This window comes from Corvus kubaryi, unplaced genomic scaffold, assembly GCF_017639235.1.
Source record: "Corvus kubaryi isolate FWS band 111438036 unplaced genomic scaffold, C.kubaryi_AGA036_p1.0 37292, whole genome shotgun sequence".
In the NCBI taxonomy this organism is placed as follows: Eukaryota; Metazoa; Chordata; class Aves; order Passeriformes; family Corvidae; genus Corvus; species Corvus kubaryi.
The window spans coordinates 213,144-232,381 of record NW_024581091.1 but is presented as its reverse complement, the minus strand read 5'-3'; the positions used below and the strand labels follow the sequence as shown (position 1 = coordinate 232,381).

The window sequence follows — 19,238 nt, the reverse complement described above, 5'->3', positions numbered from 1 at the left end:
TAGCTGGTCATCATCTTACCGGTGGGGGCATCTTAGAAGCAGCAGAGCATGGGCTGTTTTGGCTGAGACTGCCAGGTTAGCACCTCTGCAGTGTATCTGATTCCCAGGGAGGTCTTATGGTATCAAATGACACAGTTGATAGGAATTCCACAATGTTGTTTCTTCTCAGGTATTTTTTCAGACTAGAGCTGCTTGAGATCTGATTATCTCAGTCTAAAATCTGTTCTCTCAGTACGTATTCGTAGCACGAACCTTGCAAATTTTTTGGGAGGAAAAAAAGAGCAGAGGTGTTGAGTTTAGTGAGATATCTTTATCCTAAGCCTGTCCTGCTACACCTCCATAGGCCAAGTGAGAATGGTGAGGAAGTTATGAATTGCCAGCCCGTGTTTATTTCCTCCATGTAAATAGCACGTGTTTTCAGTCTTTGCTGTTGCTTAATATTGATTCTCTGTCTGGGGATACAAAAAGTAAATAAGTCAGATGTGTGAAATGTTTGCTGATTTTCCCAGGGATATGCAAAGTTGGCTCTGGGTAACTACTTGCCCTTCCTGCCAGACTCCTCCATCCGTGGGCTTTGAACTCATCCCTGTCTTCAGCTTGTAAATGCTCACTCTCAGTGCTGTACTTGGCACGCCTTTAGGAGACACTTGAGCGAGTTTGCTCCTACAGCAGCACACTGTGTGTGTTCCCACTGCTTCTCTCTACACCCTTGAACAATTAGAGCCCAACAGCAAGTGCAGTGGAGAGGGGAAATATTCAAGATTTATTGTGGAGTCTGAGTTTCTGTTTTCCCAAAACAAGAGCTTTCTTTTAGTGGTATTCAGCAAGCGGCCTTTCTCACAGGAACTGTGCCAGAAGATGGCATTGCTGTACACAGAGCACTCATCTCCATTGCAACAAGTCATTAAGAGGAGTGGAAAAACTGCAGCCTCCGAGTCCATTAGACTGAGTCAGGCTGACAGGAAACGAATCTGCCTTCATATTGCATGTCAAGGACGGTTCCATTAAAATATATAGTGTGCTAGGGGTGTTTTTGTTTTTAATTGTTGCTGTTTAACAAGAAGCTTTTGTTTCAAAGTACAGATTCATCTGTAGGCTAAGGGGGTGGATCTCAATACTGAGAACTCTTTTTATTTTCAAGTGAAAAAAGGGGACACTATAAAAATCCTCCCTCTTCACACTGCCTCCTGCCAGCATCTTGCTCTTCAGGCTCTGCTCATTTTCCTTCACACACAGTCTCCCAGCCAGCCTTCAGGTGCAGTGGGAAAAGTATTCTTAATAAATTTGGTTTGGGAATGGCCTATGTGTAAGGGTAAGTAACTCTTGGCACACTCCAAAGGCTTCTGGAGTGAGTTTAATCCCAGAAGATAGTAAGCATCCCTTGGGGGTAGGTGAAAGCCTGAGGAAGAGTTGGACTCAATTAGCAAAAATGTGATTTTTCCAAGTTTGTGCTTTATAGCAAATTTTTTCATCTCAGTGAGTGAACGTTGTAGCTCTGATTTCCACAGGCTGTAGGATGAATTGATGTGATAAGACTGCAGTTTGTCCTGGGGGGAAAAAATCGGAATCTGAGTTTTGCTGGATACTGTAGAATAGATCCAGCCTGTGGATCCACGCTTGTGTAAGGATTACAGTGTGATCGTCTCTGGGAATGCTGATGGAAGCTACCTGTTGTGGTTCCAGCTCCCCAGGGAATTGTTAGGTTTGTTGGAAAGCTGTTTGTTCCTGCTGTGAGCTTTGGAAAAAGCCTTAGTTTGGCTCATGCTGGTGGCTGAACTGCAGGAGACACCCTCCTTAGCTTGTGGCCCTAACACTGAACAGAGATGCATAGAAATTTAATTAGGAAGACATAATGCTGGAAATGAAAAAATACCAGAGGACTTCCTTTTGCCAACTCTGTAAATGAAGTTAGATTCTCTTACCAGTAAGGCTTTGAGGGGAAGGAAAGGGAAGGCAAACAACAGTGAAGAAAAATGGAAAGAATGTAGAACAATTGTTTGAAGCTACCCTTTGAAGCAAAAAAATTACTCCTCAGCATCCTTTGCTTGCTAATTTGGCCATGTGAGATCTCCTGATGGGTTTCCATTTAAAACCCCTAGGTTTTGGAAGCACCATCCTTTTTCTTTGCTTTTCTTTGCTTTTCCCATTGCTTGGTCAAATGGCTCTGTGGGATTTGGTTTGGGGTTAGTGGTGGATAGATAAGGTGGAGACCCGAATATGTGAGTAGATATTATCCTGCCCTCTCTGCAGGTGGAGACTCCCCTGGGAAGAATATGGATCTGCTTCTATAAAATTTCTGATCCATCCCTTCAGGAGCAGTTCCTTTTGGGAGGGATCTGTTGCTGTTACCTTCATGAAGTAACTGTCATGGAGAATGGAACTTAAAAAATCCCAAACCAACCACGTTGCCTTTGAAACACATGAGGCTCTGATCTCCAGTAGTCCAAACCTGTTCTGTAGGCCTGGGCTAATTGCATTTGGCAACTGCTGCTCTGTGGCTTGCTCTGCCCGGAAGGTGATGATTGTCCTTCCTTTAGTGGTTTAGGAGACAGCGCATGAAGGGCTCTCCTCCATCTGGCCTTTGTCAGCTTAGTTCTGAAGGGATTGATGCTGGAGAGAATGTTTTTCTTTAGTAGCCTGTTACTGTGCAGAAAATGTATTTAATGGTGAAACCATTGAAACATTCCTAGCAGGAGAAAACTACTTGTTCTGCTGGTTGATGGGAGGTTGTTTTGGTCACTTCTTTTTGTTAAGTTGTGATGTGAGAAAGGTAATTTAACTCCATGTTGGGCAAGACATTCTGAAGCTCAGTGGGTATGGATGCATCTTTGGATAGTAACCTGTCGGTTTAGCTTTTTATTTGTGTATTTTAATTTGAGCTGAGTCACAAGTGATCAGCCTTTGGCTTGAGCTCAGTGGCATGTTCCATTCTGCCCACGGCAAGGCAACCGGACTGCTCAAATGTCAGGAAATGAAACGTGGAAGAACAGCTTTAATTAGTGAAATGACCTGCTCCCCCTAAGAGCTGCTTTGACACCCAATTCGCTAAGCAGCATTGAAATACTGCTGTTTTCCCCATCTTCCCAAAGCTCCTGTGCACGTGTATATATGTGTATTTACTTATTAAAAAACCCTCTTCTATGGCTGTGCTGGGCCTGCTTCAGAATTTCTTTTACATTTGGGATTTGTTCCTGTGTAATTCCAGAAGGGGTTAGATTGGAAGTGGGTGCAGTATTATGCTGAACTCTTTATGCACTTGGAGCTAAAAGCATTATTGATTCCATTTGCTATGAATGAAACAACTTAGATGTATCTGGAAAATGAGAGAAGGAGGAATGGGGAAAAATAAATGAATGTTTCATGCCACATATTTCAGTGCAGCAATTTCCTAGCTTTCTTTATTCCTGACTTCTTCATGTTGTACTTGGTGCATGTTTCGTGCTGCAGGATTCAGATTGTCCTGCCTCATCAGGCTGCACACACAGTACCAGAGCTTGCTTTGGTCTCAGAATGATGTTGTAGGTCACATAGTCATTTTATGTCAGTGATGTGGAAGCATAACGTAATTAATTTGGAGGGGGGAGGGTATGTACAGAAAGAGATCTGTTAAGATAGGCTAGATTTTTATTTTTTTAAACCTCATTTACAGTTTTAATGGCAGTATTGAGAGCTGTTAGGTCTTTCTCAGTGTTGGTTCCGGACAGCATTGACAAGAGCTAATGTGTACAGCTTCTTTCTGTTTTTGCATTTCTTCATACTTCCTGTTCCCTTTAACCCTTGCTCCAGTCTCCTGATTTTTGCAGCACACCAGAGGGTATTTTGTGTTTCTTCTTGATGTGTGGGTTAATATTTTCTTACTAAATTTATCAAACCTTATGTGGCTGAAACAATTCTGGCTTCAATGTCCATGTGCTTGCACTACAAGATTTTGTATGCTTAATTGTTGAGGGTTTTTTTGGAAAAGTGCACAGCTGTGGAAAATACTTGGTGCCCTTTACTGTAAGTTCCTGTTGTTGCACTGAGGAAACTCTAAAATTTGCAAAGCACCACACTTTGTCCATTCTATGCCAAAGTGATGGTGCCATAGAAGAAGAATGAGATGTTACCTGTCATCTTTGAACCAGATGGTATTTTCTGAGTGCCACTGTGTTCTGTGCTTTGCACAGCCCATGCAGGTGAACGTCTCCTCAGACCACATGAGCCAGCATGTGGAGCAAAGTGATGTGGAGCTGTTGAACCAGGGGTCTGTGTTGTGCTGTGTCTCACTGGAGGTGGTGACATGCTGTTTTCTCTCTGCCAGCCCTGTCCCATGACATGCCTTTCCTTCTATTCCTCGTTCTCTTAGCCTCTCCTCTTCCAGGGTTTTGCCTTTGGATGTTCCTTGGAGTACTGGCTAATACTTAATTTCTCACTCCAGCTTTGTACCTCAAACAGGTCATTTCAGCCTGGAGAAGAGAATGCTCTGGGGAGACCTTCCAGTACCTCAGTGGGCTCCGAGAGAGCTGGAGAGAGCCTTGTCATAAGGGCATGGAGTGACCATGCAGAGGGCAGGGTTAGATTGGATATTAGGAAGAAATTCTTGGCTGTGAGGGTGGTGAGGCCCTGATTGGGGCCAGAGAAGGACCAGGTTGCCCAGAGAAACTGTGGCTGCCTCATCCCTGGAAGTGTCCAAGGCCAGGTTGGATAGGGCTTGGGGAAACCTAGTGTGGTGGCAGGTGTCCTTGCCCATGGCAGGGGGGTTGGAAGGAGATAATCTGTAAGATCCCTTCCAACCCAAGCTGTTCTGTGATTCCATGATTATTTTAGCATAGCTGTAGTCTTAGAAGTATATCATAATGCAGCAGTAAAGCAAAATTAGACGTCTTTAGACAAAACTAGCAGCATTTGCTGGCCTCGTCGTGGCTCAGCAAAGCTGTTTGGAAGCAGCTGCTTTGCTTAGTTTCCCCCTTTTCCCGGCTCCCAGCACAGCTCCTGTGCTTGGCTTATCCATAACTCGCCAGCCTCTGTCCCAGAGGTACCCTCTGTCCGTTGCTGGGGGAAGAGGGGAGTGGCGGCACGAAACACAGCGGTGTATGCGCGTAGTCTGTCAGAGGCTGTGGTTCCTCTATCCGCCCCTCGTGAGAGCCGAGCCTGGAGGGTGCCCACGCAGGTTCCTCCCTCCCCGCTACGGACGCGGATTACAGAGGGGGAACCGGCAGAGGGGCGGTGCGGGGCCGAGGCCGCCTCCACGGGTGTCACGGCGGGCTGGGAGCCTCCGCCCCGCCGCTGTCCGCGAGTGGGCGGGGGTCCCGCCTGTCCCCACCGCCCGGCGGGGGCAGCAGCGGGCTCCGTGCCGTCCTGCGTGCTCGTGTTCCAGATCTGGCGTGAGCAAGCTTGGACATACCGGGAGAGGAGGGAGGGGAGAGGGAGGGCTCCCTGCTCGGCGCTGTCACAGGCGGGGGGCGGCTGGCAGCGCCCGCGGCTTGCGGCAGCACCGGCGCTGTGGCTGGCGGCTTGCGGGAAGCCGGCGCTGAGGAAGGAATACACCCGTCAGTAAGTTACCCGGGGTCCCTGTCCATCCGGGAGCCCGTGCACGGGTGTCGTGTTTCGTGGCTGTGGCTTGGGTGGTGGGGTTTTGTGGTTTTTCTTTTTCCCGTTGGTATTTGCCAATGGCAACTGCGGAGCTTGTCCTGTGTAAGGAATTATTAAAATGTAAGTAACTGGCAGGGATAATAGAAATTTATTTTTTCCAGCAGAAGCAGGAAGTCTTCCTTCTGCCAAAGTAACGCGTCAGGCAGATGAAGGGATCGGGTAGGAGCCCCCATTCTTGTTGCTGGGTGCAGAGAGAATTTTCTATGCCATCTCATAGCCGTGTAGGGTTGGTAGGCACAGGTGTTCTTGCTGCATCTGTGGAATAGCTGCGCGGAAGGGGGGCTTGCCTCAGCTCTACAAACTCTGCCTTTCTGCAGTCCTTGGGTGAAACAGATCATCATGCCAAGTGGGAAGAGGCAGAGGGAGATTTGTCAATTTTTTCTGTATCCTCTGTAAAGAGCTGTCCAGAAAAATTTTCCCTTCTACGTGATGGGAGGGAATTGCTAGACGATATTGTTAGGGTTTCTGATTCTTCTCTTTGAATGAACGAGGGCTCAGGGGAAGCAAAATGTCCTCAGTTCCCGAGGTTTTCTCCCTTCCCTTTCTTTCTCCTTGAGAAGCCTGAATATCAGACATGCATGTTAAATGCTCGTTTCCTATTTAATTTTCCTCGTGATATAACCAAGCAATGCAAGTTAACATTTCTGATACTAAACAGCTGAATGTAGAGGCTGTTCATGTCTAGTGCTCCACCAAACGATTTCCAGGCTCCACTGGCAGCAGTGCACAGATTCTGACTGTGCAGGAGCCAAGGATGGAGACTTGACTAAGGCCCTTGGGCGTGTCACCTCTTCAAAACACAGATTGATTTAACCTTTGCTTTTGCTCCTAGCTTCCTATCTTTTCATACAGGTGAGGAAAAAAAGGAGATACCTGAGATGTTAATTGATCTTTCCCATTTTAGTCTTAGTTATTTCATTCTGTTTTTGTTTTTGGTAGAGTGAAGAGGGAAAGTCCATTCTGAGAACATACTTAAGCTGCCATGAGTGACTTTACATGGATGGGGTTGTGTCTGAATTTCCCCTGTTGCTGTTTGCTTCTCTCATTTTTCTGCAAAATGGGCTTGAGCTTTGTGGAGGTGTTACTGGAGAGTAGGATGTGGTAGCTACTGGAAAATGTTCGTGAATCTGTTGCACTTTTCACTCAGAAACCTTTACTTTTTTTGGTAGCACAAGATGGAAGAGTGGGCTGGTATAGAAGAGCAAGAAAACACATTTTAATGAATTCTTTTGCTATTCTGTTTGACTTTGGTGCATTGTATATCATTGTTATTTCCACTCCCTGTGCTTACAAAAGGGCAGAGCTGCGCAGAGGTTGGCATTCAATGGTGGTTATTGCTTGAGTTAGAGGCCAAGCCAGTACTAGTCAGGTCAGCACTGGTATTCCTGGGCATGATCCGGTGGCCACTGCGATTGGTGAAAACCACCCTGCTGACCTGGATAGATTTTTGGATTGGCTCCCTAGCTGCCCATCTGGGTAATTAGGGACTCTGGATTTCAGGAGGCTGTCTAGGTACCCATTCCCAAACTTGTTTCTAAATGTTTAAAACTAAAATTCAAGTCTTACCTTCCTCTTATTTTGCTAAAGCCCAGTAAAAGCCAAGTATGGTTTTATTATAAGTCTGGTTTATGGTTTTGCCAGATTGCTTTGTTGGCTTGCATTGGTTTGCCTACCCTGGCAAGCTGTGGGCATTTCAGCGGTCCGGATACAATCCTTTACTTGTCTTTTCATCCTGTGCACTAAGCTCCACTGATATGGTCAATAAATTACCACTTCCAATGCTGCTTGGGTGTTCTGAGAGTAATTAGACCCCTCCTGGCTCTGCTACATTTGTACCTCTGAGGAAAAAAGAAAAGCCTCTTGTTACTGGGTGATGTTGTCTCCCACAGAGTGATTTACTCTGGTACCTGTGTGGCCTTGTAGACTCTGTAATGAATGGGTTTAAAGTGCTGAAAGAGCAGAATTTTTGGTGATTTCCCTGTTGTGCTCTCCAACAGCTTAAATCAAGGGTGGCTTCACTGTAATTTGTAGTCATGCAGATCCAAGGCTGGAGTCACTGTTAATCCATTTCAGAAGCAGTGGGAGGGGAGCCAGTTTCTAGGGCTTTCTGAATCGCTTTTTGGGGTAAGTTCTGAATGTAAATCATGACAAGTCCATGACTGGAAAAGAAAAATGTGACTGTCAGACCATAATGCTTTGGAGGAATAAGTACCATTTAAAGTTTAGTAAATTTTATGTTCATGGGTAGCTTTAGTCTTGTACTGCTCTGTGAGCGCTGTATTTGGGTCTCTTTAATTGGTATCACTTGGGCATAGAGCACAAGCAGATATCTCATATAGTAAACAAAGCAGCAGATTTAAGTTAATGCTAATGTGTTTGCAGGCTGAGCCAAAAGCTTTTCAGGGTTATTATAACGTGCTGGGCATACAGCCCATCGATCTAAGTGTCTGGAGGAGACAAAAGTTATGGATTGACTCATTGTACAAATCAGCTCATCTGAAAGTCAGATTCTGCTATTTGTTGCCATCGGTAATTTAGTCGTATTAAGTACGGCTGAGGACGGGTGGCAGTGTGGCCGGAATATTGAGTTGGGATTTCAGAGATCCCAGGAGAACCATTCCCTGCTCCACCACCACAGATTTCCTGCATGACCTGGGGCAAGTCATTAAGTGTTTTGGTAAAGTAGGGTTAGTGGTACCTCCTCCTTTTTCACATGGTGTGTGAAGATAATTGAGTTAGATCCATTTGTGTGTGTGTGGGGGGGGTCATATAAATCTAAATACAGTATCAAACAGCACATCTGAACAGTGCATGCCTTCTACATAATTAGACAATACCTGGATTTGTAAGCCTGTCTATGTGCTTCATACTATAATATGCTTACATGCCTATGTTTTAATTTTGCTTATAAACCCTGACCATTGATTTGAGGCGACTTTGAGAAGAGCCTTTGTTCATCGTCAATTCCGACCTAGTATTCCGAGACTGTTCCAGTTGTTAAACAACATGGAAGTTTGCTGTGTGTTAACAATGACAAGATAATGCAGACTCTGATGAGGACTTAAATATGTAATTCCCATGTGCTGGGGATAATGACATGGAAACCTCTCCTCTGGCAACTGCTGCTATTGTAATCCAAAATTATTTGCATATTTAAGTTTGGAAGATTTAACTCCTGAAAATAGTTAAGTCCCATTTGTTGGTAGTGTTTGACCAAGTGGAGAGTCTGGGTATCTTGAATTATGTAGACTTTGATAATTCAAACTAACACATATATACAAAGTTACATTTTAAGCTTCATAACCTGAGCCCTTTATTAGAATAAACCAACAAGATAGTGTGGATGCGTGGGATATCTGTCTTCTTGGAAGCCAAATATTTGTGTTCCATAGAACAGCTTCATCGAGGCTGCTTAACTACACAGAACAGAAAGTTCTTAAACTCTGGTGCAGCAGCTTTAGTTCCATTAGGCCTCCTAAATGGGTGGTGATGTACAGCTGTTGGTCACAGACTGTTAAGGATATTTTTTCCTATTATGTAATCATAAAAAATGCATATTGGTCACGTAAATATGTTTCTCTTGCTTTTTTATTTTATCCATTGCTTTTCAGCATGTATTCCCACTCAGTCACAAAGCTCAGCCTTGTTGATCGTGGGCTGCTGCAGAGGGAAACCTCACACTTGGAGTCGGCATTTTGAGCAGGAGGTGGGATGGGTGTGGGTCTGTCTGACTGCCTGGCCTCCGAAGCGAATTCCAGCCCAGGGAGTGCACAATGTCGAGGCTCCCCCAGCTTCCTCAACAGCACCGGCTCTTTGGTGTCTTCCGCTCATGCTAGGCATGAACTGTGTCTCCTTTCAGACGAGTCTGCTGTCACTATTGTCCAGAATTAGTTTATTTTTTTATAGGCTCTTTTTGAAAGAGTATCGGAAATGTGTTATTTCATGCTTCATGTTTTTGCTTGGCTAGTTATGCTTTCAGCAAAACACCTGTTCTCCCTCTGGACACATCCTTTTGCCTTCCCATTTCTTCTCCATCCCCTCTTCAACCTTTGCAGTGAAACTGGAAGCTGAAAGCTGTTACTTGTCCACCTTCCTGCGCTGTTTCATTGGCTTTGGTCTGGGCCCATGGGTTAAATTCCAAAGACACTCAGATCATTTGCTTCGTTTTAGGCTGACCAAGTCTTTTCTTATTGAACTACTGGCCTGAAAATCATTTCTAGTTGGTTCTAAAACTCCATTTCAGCTTATTTTAGAATGTCTTCATCCTCCCCTGCTCTTCTGTTTTTTTCCTGACAGAGGCTTTCACTTTCCGTTTTTCCCCAACAAGGTTTGGAGCGAAGAAGCAAATAAGTTCTAAAAATGTGTATTTATATTTAAGAAATTTACACATATGCATGTACCTACATCAGCAAAATAGAAATTTTAACTCACCACCTCTTAGCTCACTCTGAAAATTCCTTTTGGAAAGTAAGGGAGGGAGAACTTTTTAAAACAAGCAACATATATAATTATTTTGAAAAAAGGTGGTTAATTTTAAATGTTTTCTACAATATTCCAGAGTCTTGAAAACTGTTTGTTGAGATGACTATTTTGAATGTAAAGCCATTTCTCATGTGTTGAGCCAAAGATAATGATCCCTTGGGTTTATTTTGACCTACAGTGCACGGATTATTCACCACTGACTGTTAACAATAGTTGAACTCTATTGGGATTTTTATTTTGTGGCTAAGTGCAGGTTTGAGGTTGTAGCAGTCCTATAGTTGTGTTCTAGTTCTTGAGCTCATTGATGGCAGCATATATTTTTCACTTGCATAAAGAACTAGGTATTTTCCCATCTGGTATTTGAAGCTGCGGAGGGAAAACCTAATGCTGTTTGTTCGTTTTTCTGGGAAAAGATGTAGTGCAGTTGTGAGGTTTTAACACATGCAGATGACTTAAAATAAATCAGTTGTGGCTTTACAATTATAATCTACCTAGAGGAAAACTACAAAATTAGCTGAAAGAAATTTTACATATTGTACCTTGTACAGAAAGTGCAGTTTTTAGCATGGTTTTGATGTTAAACAGGAAGTACCCATTCATTAGAGCTTCAATTTCTATTTGTTTATTGAACAGAAAGTTGATGACTACTAGAAATGAGTATTTATCAATTTTTAAGAAGATGAATTGATTCAAGAGTTTGTTTGTAAGCGGAGAAATCAATGTTAAGCTTTGAGCTGAAGCAAACATGGCATTATGGGCTCTTTTAATTTCTCAGTCATTTTAAATAATGATGGTGACTTAAAATCTTAATTGCGTTCATTTGGAGAGAGCTCTGATTTGCACGTCAGCGCCCTGGCCAGCAGAGCAGCTGGGCTCATTTCATACCACGCTTTACTCCATGGATCTGCTTTGATGTTCACAGAGACCAAACCATACAGCAGTGTGGAGCCCGGCACTCTGCAGGCAGCTGCTGCCTCTCGCCTGCCTCTGTGGAATTCTCCAGCGCCGTGCTGGATGTTCCACGTGCTCCCTCACTGTGACCTGTGGGAGTGAAGTGTGCGGGGTGGAACCGTGCTGACACCGCGCCGCAGGGACCCCGGAGTAGGATGTGTACCTGCAAAGGAAGGTGGTGCTTGGGATGCATTCCAGGATACTTCTCAGATTTCATCAACATGCTGCATTTATTCAGCAGAAATTTTTATCAATACAGTTAAATCCACTAATCAAAATACTTTTTGGTGAGACTTGTTTCAGTGAGTCACCTTCACTGGCCTCCTTGCCTCTTCTCTTGCCCTGGGTGCTCACCACTCTCAGGTGTCATGCACTCATCGGCTTCCTACGGTTGGCACATGAGGTTCTTGCCTATATATTGTTTAGCAAGATAAAGCATTTCATCTGTCTTTTCTTCTTTTCTTTCTCTGTCAAATAGGTTTTGAATGATTGATTGAAAGGCAGTAGATGGAGTGCACACATGGATGCAACAAAATTGTTAGGTACTATAGAAGAAATTATTGGTTTAATTTTGAAAAAAGAGGGTTTTTTTCCTGGGAGATGAGCAGTGTTGAGCTGTCAGTGTTCCATAATAATATTGGGTGATGGTGTGCAAGCACTTAAAAGGTTCCTATTTCCAATCTTTGAAATGACTCACTAATAATACAGAGCTGCAGGTACTGGAATTCTTATTACACAGTGTATGCCATTGCAGGAGATGGCTCTGTTTGTCCCAAGGGATATGAAAACATCCTGTCTTTTCTACTTGATTTCTATACAGCGCTGTACTGTGAGGGAGAGTATGAGCGATCCCCTCTTAAACTACCTGCAAGCCTCCTGCTCTCAGCCCAGCACAAAGCACACTGGGTATGAGGGGCTGAGGGGTGTCCAGCAGAGAAGCGTGTGCAAGCCTGGAATGGCTTTCAGGGTCTTCCTCCTGTTCCTTGCCTCTTCTTGTCATCCTAAGAGAATGGTCATTGAGTAGCAAATAAAAATGGTTTTGAATACGTTGAATTTGCACTGAAGCCAACATAGCATTATGGGCTCTTTTCATTTCTCAGTCATTTCTCAGGCTTAATCTACTGTTTATGGGGAGTTTTTGCACTGCCAATTAACACAAGCAATTATATTCGGTATAAAAGTGTTATTGGAGGATAAAACAGTGAAGAGGAGATGTGCACTTATGGCCCCTCTGATGGGAAGAGGAAGATGTGCAAAAAAGGATGGTGAAGCTTTCTGTGTCAGATTAGTGACTGCACCAACCATCTGCTCTAATGGTGGTCAGAGCATTTTCCACTAATTGAGTTTGCTTGAAAATCAGCCATTTTCAATGGCTGTCTGGATTTAAAAGCAAGTTTTTGAAGTCCAGGATGAAAGGCAAGGAAGAATCTCTTAGCTGTGATTCTCTTGACCTCCATCTATTTTATGGAAGCAAAACTTGATTATGCCTGTGCACAGTTGCTGTCTAAAGGATTTTAGTATCTGGCTAGTCCCCTGTTTGGTGTCCTGTGGCTGGAAACCTCTCGTCTTGCTGTCCTGTACCTTGAGCCTTAGTTGCTCCAGCATCACCAGGAGGAAGGATGGCTCCAAGTTTTACAGACTGCATGACATGTATCCATCAGATTGGGTTGGATTTTTTGTAATCATGTAGTTATATAGGTAGTTTGACTGGTTGTCTAAAGCCTGAGTTTAATTTTGCTTTGCTTTTTTTTAAAGGCGAAAATACATTTGGAGATTGGATTATAAAATCCTATGGAAAACAAGATGGTGTAGAAACATGTTAACAGTGACTTCAAGCATTACTTACTTGTAAACCAGCTGGATCATAGGTGACTTGAGTTCTTTGCTTACTTGTAGGATGGTCAGCAGGGAGAGGGCAGGGATGACAAACTTACTCTGTGAGAATTTTCAAGGTTTCAAAATTTGGATTTCTTTGGTTTTAACTTCTTGCTGGTAACTCAGCACTAGGCAGGTGCTTGGGACTGTATTTGCTCTTACCCCTAAGGAGTTAAACTACAGTGTCTGTACTTACTTCTCAAGATGGAGACATACACTTAGCTACATTTGTGTGCATATGAATATAAAAGATAAATATCAATATCTAAAATTATATTGGAAACATAATAAACATTTATATATTTGCATAAAATTATATACATATTTATATTAAAATCTTTGTGTATGTATATGGAGCTGCAAGATGCAGAGGTATTCTCTTTATTATACACATTTATTATGTATTACATTCCTTATTCTCTTTTTGCCCCCTTTCCCTTATCTCCTGTTGGTAAAGTTTGCTAGCAGTCTCTATATACATAGTTTATGGTTTTTTTGCCAAACCAAATCTTATCAAATGTTTATGGAATCACCTCTCTCTTCCTCAAACAGAAGTGTTCATGCCTACTACTGTCACGTGACCTACTTTTTGGAAATCACGGCAGTATTCTGTGTACAGTGTGCAGCCTGTGAGATGTAGCCAAACATTAATTTGCATTGTGTATACAGTGAATATTTATAAAAAATTCACTTGTATTAAAAAATGTCATGGTATTGTGGTGACCTTCCATTTTGAGGAAATGAAGGAGAGAAAAGCTGAATATCATAGGGAATGGCACAATGGTGTCAGTCCATCTTCTGAGAGGCTCCCCGGTCCGAGTGACAGGCAGTAATTGATGTGCTCTCGTTGCTGTGTCACCTCAGCTTATCTTCCTTCTAATTATTGCCACCTGCCTGCTCTGACTGAGCACTTGGTGTGGGTGTTGGGATGGCTCCTGAATGCAGTACAGGCTTCATGTCATGAAATAGCCTGCCATGGATGAGAAGGATATGCTGAATTTTAAGTTACCATGAAATATCTGACCTCTGCAGTGTAAGTCAATATATGGATGTGCTGCAAACTATTTAGGGCATAATTATTACAAATGTGTTTTTGATCATAATATTGTGGTCACTTTGGTAGAGAATGCTAAAATGAAACCTTAAAAAACTTGGAAAATGTTACAGTTCAGGTCTTTGGGGAAAAGAGCAAATATCTAATTGAAAATAATTTTAAATAGTTTCTGCTGAAAATTGGAATTACTTCTGTAAAACAGAGTCCAGTATTCTGATTAAATTGCTGCCTGGATTTGATCATGGATGTAATTAGTGTCCAACACAAGCAGTACCAAATAGAAGGTGAGTGTGAAATTGTAACTTTTTTTGTTTTTGCTAGTTGATTTTAGTTAAAAACCAAAACATTGTAACACAGTATTGGAGTTTACATGTGATAAACAGAATTTGTTTTTGTTGGTTGAATTACTGACAAATAACAGTAATTTCTTATGATTTCACAGCATCATCTGCTGTTAATTTACATCCTGATATTTCATGTCCATGTTAATTTAATGCTAATGAGCATGTTGGTAATAATGACTGTGGCACAGCATATTCAAGTGCTTTGTTTTAACCACAGTGTTAATTCTCTGAAAAGAATCATAGTTTGCTGTGCTTACTTCCACCCCTCTATTTGGGTGCTTGTCATTTGCCTTTTTACCCACTTTATGACTACAAAATATAAGAATATCCTTAAATACAGGACAATTTTTAGCCTTTACTGAGAACAAAGAAAAAGCAAGCTCTCAGTATTCTGCATTAGCTAGAAGATTTTAGCTCCTGTTTTCATATTTCTTCAGGCAGAATTAGCATGGAAACCACTGAAGTCTGGAATCTCTACCACCTGATGCAAAGGTTTTGCTGCTGGCTGACAAAGTTTTGTGAAGGGGCAATGTATTTGCAAGGCATTTTGCACATGAATGCCTTGGTTTCTATATGTGCTAAGCTGCTGTTACAGTTTTAACTGGGTTTTTTTTTTTTTTTTTTTTGGTCCGGCTGGTTTCTTATGTAACTTTTTTTCAAGTGCCTGTTGTCTGGCTCTTCGTGCATCTGGCTCCTAAAAGTACAAATATTTAGAACCTTCTATGGCAATAGGAAATATTGTTTTAAATTAAATATTCCAACAGGTGGATTTTTTCAATATACAAGGCTGTTTGTGTGTAAGCAACCTACGCTGGCTGCACTGATTGTTTCACCATCAGGGAAAGCAATTGCACCTGCCTTGCCTTTACTGTCTCAGCTGTTTATGGCCCCAACTTCCTTAAGTCAGTCTGACCCACCACAGTGCTCTTACTCTGTTGCATCTCCAGCAGCTTTAAAAGACCTTAAAAAAAAAAAAAAAGGTAGAAAAATGGTAAGTTGAAAGGGAAGACAGGTATTATGCAGAAACGAGGCAGTTGGTTTTGAATTTTATTGTGCTCCTATGTTTGTAGAGCTTTTGTGGTCAATTTTAGCATCTTAAAATACTCACTTTTGCTATGAGAATTCTCTTCGTTGTACATCACAGGTAATATGTTTTAAATTAATTACTCACAACTTACTACTCTTAACTGGGAAAATCTTTCATAGACCAATGAAATACTCAAAATTGCTCAAAAGATTCAGACATGCCATTACTGCTTATTTAAATGGGAGCTGTGTGGGCTCCCTAATCACTTAAGTAGCTTTGAAAAAACTCATCCTTGATGTTTTTATTTGTCTGCAGTAGCCAGTGTTTATAGCTTGCTTTGAACAAGATAAAAAATTCCTTTTCGTTGTACTGAGAGCATATCTGAGAGTGTAGAATTGCTATTTTGTAGTAACAAATGTTATGGAAAAGTTCTCTATTCTTTAAAATCAGCATGAAATATTCATCGAAACTGTCAATAAATATTTAAAGGTGATGTGAAATTTTCATGCATTTTAAAGAGTAAAATTAATTAAAACATTGCAAGGACTATGTTATAGTGAATAGAGGAGTTATACTAATATCTGTGAAATTCAGATGAGATACTTGGTTTAATTTAGTGAAAAAGCAGGAAACATGGTGACTTATTATTTAACCCCTTGATTTCTGTAACCTGGGATTGGGGCATTAGTTTAAGATGTGGAAGACCCAGAGTTGTTGATCTCCTGGGATAGAATGGAAACTCTTTTTGCTCATTCTCTCAGGACTCTCTTCTGGAATTAAGGCTTCCTTATTTTGTTGCCTTGTGTCCTTGAGAGGGGCACACAAATACTTGTGATCTTTGCACGTGTTGGGTAAGATTGGTCTCTCTGTTGTGTGCTTTTATTGCTTGCTGGAATCAATCAGGTTTTGGGGATCAGAATGAGGAAGATGCTCAGGACTTGGGAATGACTCTCTCATAAGGTGTTCCTTCCTTTCTGGCTATCAGGAGTTAGTTAACAAAGAGAAATTGTTTCTTTTAAATTAAAATTAATATTGTGTTTAAGAAAACAAGGAATTTAAAGAAAGATGTGTCTGATGAGACAGACATACAATCTTTTTTTTTTTTTTTTTTTTCAACGGAGAAAGATGAGATTTGATTATTTGGGCAGGTTTCTCTGCCAATACAGATCAGAAATTAAATTTCTGAAACACTATGGAAAGCAGTTGTGCTTCAAAGTCCCAGTTGTTTTCACAGTGCTGAAAAAAATATGTAAAGAGAACTGAAGAATAAATATTGGGAAAATGGAGATTGTGTTGTAGAGGAGTATCCTCTGTTCTCATTTTTTAAAAGCTGTTCTGAAATTATGTGTTCTCAGTTGTATTTTTGTCTGCAGTGTTAATGTTAGTTTAAGAGGAGATTCTTTTAGATTTGTTCTGCATGGGTACTTGAAAGATTTTGAGAGTGTGAAGTAAATGGTGTATTTTTGGGAGAGGAGGAGTGGAAAATAAAATACTTGATGCAAGTGAGTTTGGAGATGTGCATGCCTGGGTGAGGTTGGTGCAGCTGGTGACTTAGCAGGAACTGCTTCTGGTTTCTGTTTTTCAAGGGAAATAAAACATTGCAACTTTATTCCTTCTTGGCTGCCTTTGGCCCAGTACTGTTGTTACTACCTGGCCTCCTTTGCCATCCTTGCTTTCAGTCTCCCCTCACATCACTTTTCTCTGAGATTCCCCAGGGTCTAGCCCTGGGTTTTTGGCCTCCACTCTGAAGAGGCTTCTGAAATTCTATAAAACCTGACCTGACTGCAAATATATGTATATTATGGACAGGAGGGAAATAAAATGCTTCCTGTATGCGAAGGAGAGATGTGGTTGCAGCAGTTATTACCTTACTGAAGATAGTCCTGCTCTCATTGCTTCTCCCATCCCATGTCTCAGTTCATGTCTTGCTGGCAGGTGTTTAGAGGGGAGCCTACTGTGTTTTTGGGTATTGAGCCCGATTTACTGATAACATCTGGAGGAAATTCAGCTTCAGTTTTTCTCTCCACTAGGCTGACCACTATTGTCTTCTAGAAAAAACCCACGTTTTCAGAAGCATAAAAGGCCATTCATAATGTAAGATAGTTAAAAAATTTTATCAAGTTGAAAACGAGGCTTATATTGTTTAGTACTGTAGTAGAAGTGAAGCCTACTGTTCAAATACCAGTTCAGGCAACCAAACCATGAAAATTAATCCCAGTTAAAATTGTTTGTATTAATATTCTGTATGTTATGTAAAAATTTGCAGTGCTAATTTCATTGACCAGTTTTTAGTTCCATGTCTTAATAGTCAGATAAAATGTAACATGTAAATGTAAATGCTGATCTGTAAGTTAAAATGTAACATTTTAATTTGAAGATCAGCAGTGCAAACCAACAGAGAAACTATGTTTAAATCTTGGTTATAATGTATGTTATTGTTGTTGTTGCTAGCGTAAAACTAAATTAAATGGAAAACTAGACTGGATGGCAATCTGAAGGCATTGAAATGAATTTTATTTAATGCTGCTTGATGAAAACAGTACTGCCAGGAACAGTGGTGCAGGAGGGGCTGCCTCTGCTGGCAGGAGAATGTTTGCTGAAGAGGGGTGAGAGGTTTCACCTGCTTCAGCAGGCAGTGAAAGGCAGCAGGAGGTAGTCCGGGGGGGAGGTTACAGTGGCAGGAGGATCACACCCTCAGGCCTGTGCTGCTGATCTTCTGACTCACCTGCTGCACAGCGGAAATCAGAGACATGTGGCACTGAACAACCTGAAGCACAGCAGGTGTTTTCCTTGGATGCAAATAAAGCATACCACGGATGGAGTGTCCTAGGAGAATACAGCATCTGTTTTCCACAGTTTTGAAGTTAGGTTAAAAAATACCAGCTCTTAAGTGATTTTCTGTCTCTTCAGGATACAGTAAATGACAAGGCATTTCTGAAGCAGTTCTGATCTCTCTTAAAATTCAGCATCTCCAGTTCAAAATCAAGAATTAACATGTAAGAACTGCTGAGCCTGTTGCATTATAAATGTGAGCATTGTTTTGGTGGGCCTGGGTTCAGAAGCAGAGCAGTCTGCAGGTGCAGTGAGATGGCAGAGTGCTGTATCGAGGCTTTATTGACATGTTTTTAGATATGTGTTTTCTGCAGGTCACTTTTGAGCAGTTGCTTCAGGTATTGCGTTCTGCCTTGCAGACGTGTCCATAAAAAATGTATGCTGGGCAGTGCAGGTATCTACTGAAATGAGTTAAGTCTTTAAAAATCTGTACATTCAGCAGCTCCTGTTGCTGCCTTATCTCCTGAACTAAGGACTAAATAAGTCTAGATGGATATTGGTGCCTGTAGGTCGTAAATCTTATCTAACATTTGGAGTTACTGTCCTGCTTGCAGCCTTGTTTGCGAAGTTGAAGGTAGTCTTCCAAGTGGATCAAAATATCCCTCCCCTCTCCTGACTCAGCAGAACTTGAGGGCCTGCCGCATGTCTCAAAAGGCCCTGTTGTGTCCTAGTGGCTCCCTAATTAGCGGAAAAAAGCAAATGGGAAATTCCTTTAGCACAGTTGGAGAGAATGCTGAAACACTTCATGCAAGGCTGAACTCCAATTCATTAATGTACTGCAGGCAGCTTTCAATATAGGAATGCCAAACCCCAGGCTGAGGTCTGGCCATGCCAGAGAACCGGCTATAGCAGCACACTCTACACGAAATGCAGGCGCCTCTTTCTCTGACCTTTGGCAGCCGCTTAATCAGACCTTGAGCGGATGTAAACTCTAATGCAAGGGAATATCGAGACAACATTGCCAGGGTCCATTCTCTTGGTAACTAAGAGTATTTTGTTTCCTGCTCTCCCTCTGGTGCAGATGGAAAGCTTTGAATCTTCA

The 19,238-nt window shown here is 42.0% G+C and overlaps 1 protein-coding gene across 4 annotated transcripts in view; it reads left to right on the top strand.

The window, feature by feature from the left end:
* Positions 1-19,238, top strand: part of ANK2 (ankyrin 2) — a 247,997-nt gene that overhangs the window by 15,650 nt on the left and 213,109 nt on the right. The window contains exon 1 of one of the 4 annotated variants that reach the window (XM_042026801.1): positions 5,216-5,363. The exons of 2 other annotated variants lie outside the window; for them this stretch is intronic. The gene's annotated coding sequence lies outside the window, so the exon portion shown is untranslated. Of the gene's footprint in view, positions 1-5,215; positions 5,364-5,403; positions 5,533-19,238 lie in introns of those variants that run through there. One more of the 4 variants, XM_042026800.1, reaches the window with a different exon arrangement.